The sequence below is a fragment of the Nannospalax galili genome, unplaced genomic scaffold (assembly GCF_000622305.1).
Source record: "Nannospalax galili isolate Female #2095 unplaced genomic scaffold, S.galili_v1.0 scaffold696, whole genome shotgun sequence".
NCBI classification, from domain to species: Eukaryota; Metazoa; Chordata; class Mammalia; order Rodentia; family Spalacidae; genus Nannospalax; species Nannospalax galili.
Window position 1 is genome coordinate 229,170 of NW_008338534.1, and position 7,734 is coordinate 236,903.

Sequence of the window (7,734 nt, forward strand, 5' to 3'; positions counted from 1 at the left end):
TGACAGCCATCATGACCAAACACATGCTTTAGCCTGCCATAGTATATTTCTCCCAGATAGTAGAGCCTGTCTGCTTCCTCTCAGAGCATGGTGCTTAATAAAGCCGTGATATGGCAGGCAGTGGTGCTAACTTCCTAGAACTGGTCCTCCTCCAAATACCTTGATGACCTTTGTCGAAAACGTGTTTATTATTCACATCGCCTGTTTTTGTACCTTGGTGTCAAAGACATCTGAGCGAAGAGATGTCCTAAAATTTTTTTATGTGTATGTGTTTTGCTTGAATGCATGCAAGTGTACCATATGGAGGCCAGAAGAGGGTGTCAGATTCCCTGGAACTGGAGTTACAGACAGTTGTTAGCTGCCCTATGGATGCTGGGAACCAAACCTGGGTCCCCTGAATGAGCAGACAGTGCTCTTAATGGCTGAACCATCTCTCCAGTCCCCAACTTCCACTTTTTATCCAAGTTTCTCAATAGCCCTCTCTAAATCAGTAGTAAAGCCAAGCACTGCCCACCATTCCTCTCCCTTGAGCTCCGCCTCCTACCAGGTTGCAGCTGGGGCTACTGTCCCTTCCCTGAGTCAATATTTTCTTTGTGACCAAGGATAGAATGTTCTTTTAGGCAAGAGAGGTGTGGCTATGTAATATAGAACACAGACTGGGCAAACAGAACAGGCAAAGAGAAACCTCCCTTAGACCAGCATGCCAAGGAACAAGCCACGCCTTCCTGCCCAGCAACCAAGAGAAATGCAGCCCTCCTATTTGAACTTGCTTAGGCTCACAAGCATCACCTTCTTCCTGAGGCCTTCATGCAAAATAATCATATGTGGTATGGTGTCTTGTTACTTACCACCTGTCTTGTGATATATTTAGTTACCTATTTTATGAAGCACCTACATGTACATACCTTCCTTAGTATTTGGGGGACCTGGTGAAGAAATTTATATTCACTTTATTTATACATGGAACAATGGAAGAAGGTCTGGATTTGACAATTGGTTCTGTCATTGGCTGTGTGCTCTTTAGGCAAAACAATCTCATAACCTCAGTTTTTCTACTAGTAAAATTAGGATAAAAGGTATCTGTAGAGTAAGTGAAAAAAGTACTTACACATCTAGAATTGTGCTTGAGAATCTGGGTTCAAGCCTTAGCATGGCAATAAAACAGAACAAAACACAGAGCTGGAGAGATGGCTCAGCAGTTAACAGCACTGGCTGCTCTTGCAGAGGATCCAGGTTGGCTTCTCAGCACCAACATGCCAGCTAACATCCATCCTTAAGTCCAATCCAGGGGGTCCAACATCGTCTTCTGGCCTTTGTGGGCACTGCATGCATATGCTGCACTTAGATACATGTAGGCAAAACACTCATACACATAAAAGAGGCTCGAGAGATAGCTCAGTGGTTAAGAACATTGGCTGTGCTTGCAGAGGACCTGGGTTTGCCAGCACCCACATGGTAGCTAACTGTGCCTAACTCCAGTTCCAGGGATCCAATGACCTCTTCTGACCTCCATGGGCAAGGTACAACATGGGTGCACTTACTTAAACACAGACAATACACTCATGCATATAAAATTTTTAAAAATTTAAAAATATAAGTAAACTTTAAAAAGTTATTAAAATGGTAACTATTATGTTTATTAAAAAAAAAAAAAAAAAGGCCAGCATGGTGGCGTACGCCTTTAATCCCAGCACCCGGGGGGCAGAGGCAGGCGGGTTTTGTTCGAGGCTAGCATGGTTTACATAGCGAGTTTCAGGCCAGCTGGGGCTACAGGGAGACCCTGTCTGAAAAAACAACAAACAAGGTGGACAGTGCCTGAGGAGCAACGATACCCAAGGTTGTCCTCTGGCTTGCACCTTTGTCTCTGGCCTCCGCTGCAGGAGCTGTTACTCTACTAATCAATAAATGTAGTTTGTTTGGCCTTCAAAAAAAAAAAAAGATTTGTTGCATGAATGAGTGAAGATACAGGGGTGAATGAGACCCCAAAGGAAGGCAAAGCAGACACACAGAAAAGAGCTTAATACAATCCAAAATAGACACATGTATGTGTATGTAAATTAAAAAGCAGGAGTCACTTTGTTTGGGAAAGTCAGGCAAAAGAGAGGATTAGTCCAGTCAGATCTTGATAGAAGAGCAGGAGTTTGCTACCAAAGAAGAAACAGGCATAGTGGCACATGCCTGTAATCCCAGCATTCAGGAGGCTGAGGTAGAATAGACAGCTCAAAGCCAGCTTGGGCTATACAGCAATTTTTGGTGGGGGACACATACCAGGGTGCACATGTGGCGGTCAGAAGACAACTCTGTCAAGTCAGTTGTCTCCTTCCACCTTTACATGGGGGTTCTGGTGATCACTCAGGTCATCCGGCTTGCACAAGCACTTTTACTTGCTAATCCATCTCGCCAGTCCTACATAGAAATTCTGGGGTCAGCCTGAACTACATCGGGAGACCCTGTCTCAAAAAGAAGAGGAAGGAAAAAGAAGGTGGAGGAGGAAGAGGAGAAGGTACAAGTGATGGACTTTAACCCCATCCTCAAGTCAAACAGATTAAAGATATTTACAAATGAAACTCCAACACCAGAACAGGGAACGGCCTGCTGTTTCCTATCTTTAGAATGTTAGCTTGAAGGCTAGGAATATTATTTTGTTAAGGAAAAATAACAGTTTAAGCCTAATTGCAAATCATACCTTTTCTAAGACTTGTTTTTGTTGAGACTGGGTCTTTTCATGTTGCCCAGGCTGGCCTAGAATTCCTGGGTTCAAGCTATCTCCCTGGCTCAGCATCCCTAGTTGCTGAGACTACACACCTGGTCCATCTCCTGTCTTAAGAATAAAGTTTTTGGTGATTAATTGGTGCTTTGAATCTTGGTTTTCATATTACTCTTGAGAAAGCTAGCCAATGAGTCAAAAGACGTTAACCTTCCTAAACACACAGCAGCAGAGAGAAAACCACAAATACAAAGCTGGTGTTGGGGGGCCTGGAGAGATGGCTCAGCAGTTAAGAACACTGACTGTTCTTGCAGAAGACCTGGGTTCGAATCCCAGTACCCACATGGCAGCTAACAACTATCCTTAACTCCAGTTCCAGGGGATCTGACAGCCTCTTCAATCCTCCTCGGGCATTGCACAACACGGGTGCACTTAGGCGTAACACTCATACACATAGAATAAAAATAAATGAAATAATTTAAAAAAAAACTGATATAGGTGGCACAACCCTGTGGTCCTAGCCTTTGGGAGGCAAAAGCAGAAGGATCTCTGATTCAAGGCCAGCCCGTGTTACGTGGCAAGACAAAACAAAAACCACAGCCAGGCATGGTGACACACATCTGTGATTGCAGCACTTGGCAAACAGGGACAGGAGTATCAGGTACTCATGACCACCCTAGCTACACAGTACCTTTGAGGCCAGCCTGGGCTACAGGAGACCCTGTATCAAACAAAAACTCAGAGACACAATGCTAAAAGCTCACTGTGCCTACTGGAAAGAGGTGACTGTTCCCTCATTTACAATGGCACTCACACAGCAAGGAGCCTGGATTTTCAGAGTGATTATACATGCAATATTCAAAGAGCAGTGCTGTCAAAAGCAGTCCACAAGCTGCACTGAAAACTTGGCCTCATCACTGCAGACATATGCTTCTAGTCCCAGTTTCTACCAGGATCCCATGTGGCATTCAGCATCTAGTAACTGTTACCTACTGTTGACTTGGGGGACAGAGGTGTGATGCGGTGAACAAGACAAAGGCCTGTCTTTTGTACAGCTTACACTGAAAGCTGGTATTACAAAGATGCCAGGTGTGGTGGGAGGCAGAGGCAGGTGGATCTCTGAGTTCAAGGTCAGCCTAGTCTACAAAGTGAGTTCCTATAGGGCCAGGCAGAGCTACATAGTGAAACCCTGTCTCAAAAAAAAAAAAAAAAAAGTCTTTGTGGTTCAGTTCCTAGGTCTGTCAGACTCCAGAGCCTATACATTGTCTTCAACCATCTACCACTTCTCCCTGGAGACAGACAGCTCTTCCTGCAAGTGTACACCTGAGCACGTAGAACTCAGATTACTTCTTGAACAAGTTAAGGTTTATCCATTGGCAGTTTAGTATTCTTCCCCAATTCCCTAACTATATAGAGGGGTAGGACCAAAAATGAACACTTAAACATGTTTTGTTCCCCAATACTAGGGATTGAACACAGGATCCTGTACATGCTAGGTAAGTGCTCTATCATTAACTACATTCCCAATGCCTTGAACATATTTTTTGTTTTGTTTTTGTTTGGGGGTTTGGTTTTAGTCTTTTTGGAGACAGGGTCTCTCTGCAGCCCCAGCTGGCCTGGAACTTACTTTGTAGACCACGCTGGCCTCGATCTCACCTGCCTCTGTCTCCTGGGATTAAAGGCATGTGCCACTGTGTCTTGCAAGCATATTTGTTGATAAAAAGTAATACAAAGCACAGTCAAAAGGGTAGGGTGGGGCTAAGCATGGTGGTACACATCTGCAATCCCAGCAGTTGGGCGATGGAGGCAGGAGGATCCTGAGTTCTAGACTACAAAGCAAGACACTATCTCAGAAAAAAAAATAACTAGGGGTTTTAGAGCTAGATAGACTTAACTTGAAGTTAGTTTTTCAGTGTTTGTGAGGAAATCTTAGCCTCTAAACCTCAATTACACATATAAAATACAACATAGCTGACTGACAATTACAGCTTACTAGGCAAAAGGTATTCAGTAACTGCTTTCAATGATTATTCCTACAGGGAGAAACCACACTCTGGTGTCCTAACTTCTCCCGCTTAGCTGTCCTCCAGTCCAGATTTCCTGCCTCAGTTATGTGCTATACGCAATGACAAACGGGATCTTTCTTCTTATGTGTAGCAAACACCCTTTGTGCTATCCCCACTTCCTTGTGACAGTCTGAGCTCATGAATGGCTGCGTGGAAAATTACTGCTGTTACCAGTTGAGTAACAGGCAGCCTGGAAAGTATGCTGATAAAACTGATGTTAAATCACCAAACCTACAAGATGTTAGGCTTCTGTCAAAATCTTCACTGAGAACCAAGAAAAACTAAACACAGAACCTTTCTTAGGACTCTAAGCCAGCAAGGTGCTCTTCCATCCCAGGCACAGAGAGACAGCAGCATAATAAAAGATGAACATTTTTCGTATTTCACTCAAAACTCAGGTTCACTGCTGTGAGGTATTATACCAGTCCATTTTTTTGTTGTTGATGTGACCAGCTCCCATATTCACAAGGAAAGGCTACCATGTGTTTTTTTGGGTTTTTTTTTTTCTCTCCCTTTTAGAGACAGGGTTTCCTCTGTAGTCCCAGCTGGCCTGAAACTCACTATGTAGACCAGGCTAGCCTTGAACTCACAGAGATCCGCTTGCCTCTGCCTCCCAAGTGCTGGTATCAAAGGTGTGCGCCACCACGCCCGGCTACCATGTGTTTTTATAAAGAAGCAATCTCTCCCCCTCTCTCTCTTTCTCTCCCTCCCGGCTCCAGCCTCCTCTCTCACAAGTCTCACCATGGTAGACCAGCACTACTTTAACCCTGAGCCACATCCGGGGCTGCCCACAGCTCTCTTAAATTGTTCTGGCTATAGGTCATATTCACCGACTGCTACCCATACACATCACCAACCCCTCACCACGTCTCTCTCCCACAGATCACACACTTTTTAAATAAGAGATAGGAAGCTGTGTGTGGTGACATGCACTTGGACTCCCAACATCCAGGAGACAAAGGCTAAAGGATCACCACAAGTTCAAGGCCAGTCTGGTCTACACAGCAAGTTCCAGATCAGCCCAGAACACATAGCAAGATACTTTCTGAAAAAAAAAAACTCGACAAATCAGAGGCCAGGCATGGTGGCACAACCCTTTAATCCCAACACTAAGGAGGCAGAAGCAGGAGGATGGAGGCAAGCCTAGTCTACATGGCAAGTTCCAGGCCAGCCAGGGCTACAAAATGAGATCCTGTCCCAAAAAAACGACCAACAAACCAAACCACCAATCAGGGGCAGGGCCTGGTGGCATGTGCTTTAATCCCAGCCCTTGACAGGCAAGAGGCAGGAGTTCTGTAAGTACAAGGCTAGCTTATTCTACACAGTGAGTTCCAGCCCAGCTAGGGCTATACAGTGAGACTCTGTCTCAAAAAACTAACAAATATACCAATCAGAGGCTGAAGAAATGGCTCAGCAGTTAAGAGTGAGTACTGCTCTTTCGGAGGACTCAAGTTTGGTTCTCAGGACCCATGTGGGGCTGTTCACACTACCTGTAACTCCAGCTCCGGAGGATGACACTTCCTGACCTCCTTGGGTACCTGCATGCACATGTGCATACATACACACACAAAATTTTAAATCTTAAAAAAACGCCCAAACAAAAAAACTAGGACTAAAGCTGAGGCTGATGAGATAATGAAAACAGGACAGGTCTGGAGACACAGCTGAGTCCTGGCAGAGGCCCTGGGTCCCACTCCATCACCAGTGATTACCAAAAACCAGGAAAGATTATTAACTTTTTACACCGAATCAATTACAATTCAGTCAGAGAGAACAGAAATGAACATGTGAAACAAAGGTAAGTGTTTATTGTTCAGAGAGACGAGATGATAACAGATGAGGAAGGAGGAAATACGTGTACCTACAACTAACCACCATAGTCACAAAAGCTAAGTAAAAACCAATGAATTAGTCTGAAAAAAAACTTGAATTTACCAAGAAGGAATGTTTCAGTGATTAAAAAAATATTACCAAGTCATCACTAACTATTCCACCAAGACAAAAAAGTATTGTGACCAATCCAAATTTTACATACAGCAAGAGACTGGAAAATTTGATACAGTCAGTCACTGAGAAGAAAAAGTAAGACATCTTTTCTCCGAATTATTTGCCATATTAAATAAAGCATATTCATTTTCAGGGGCTAGAGAGATGGCTCAGCAGTTAAGTGCACCGACTGCTCTTGCAGAGGACCTGGGTTCAAGTTCCAACACCCACACTGTGGTTAACCACCATCCTCAACTCCAGTTCCAGGAGATGTGACGCCCTCTTCTGGCCTCTTCGGGCACTGCACAACACGGGTGCACTTACAAACATGCAGGCAATAAACTCACACAAACTATTTTAAAGGATCATTTTCACTGAGTGTGGTGGTGCACACCTTTAATCCCAGCACTCAGGAGGCAGATCTCTGTGAGTTCAAGGCCAGCCTGGTCTACATAAGGAGTTCCAGGTCAGCTGGGGTTACAATGAGACCCTGTCTCAAAAAGACCAAAACCAGAAAAATTTAAAAATTCATTTTCAGAATTCCAATCAGAAGCACGCACAGTGATCCCGCCTAAACGAATGCCTCAATTTTGAGACACACACACACACACACACACGCACGGACAGACTTGCTCGTGCACACACTCAAGAACACACACCCACATACATACGTGCACACACACCTGCAAACTTACACGGACACACATGCACACACACACAATCGTGCACTCACCCACATCGGCACACAAACCCCCAGACATACACACACCTGCACCCACACACGCACTTATACGAACACGCGCATTCACGCACAGACTCCCGGCCTAGACCCTGCATCAGGCCTGCCCTGAACACTCACCGCCCTACCCGAGCCGCCACCTGTCAAAGAGAGCAGCGGCTCCTTCACAAACAGGCCCCGCGTTGGCCTCAGTTCCCTAAGTAGCTCCCCGCCGCCCCAGGTCGCCCCCTCCCTGC

General features: G+C 45.0%; 1 protein-coding gene across 1 annotated transcript in view; it reads right to left on the reverse strand.

Moving 5' to 3' along the window:
- Sgsm3 (small G protein signaling modulator 3) overlaps positions 1 to 7,734 on the reverse strand; it is a gene marked incomplete in the record, with an annotated part of 42,905 nt that overhangs the window by 34,904 nt on the left and 267 nt on the right.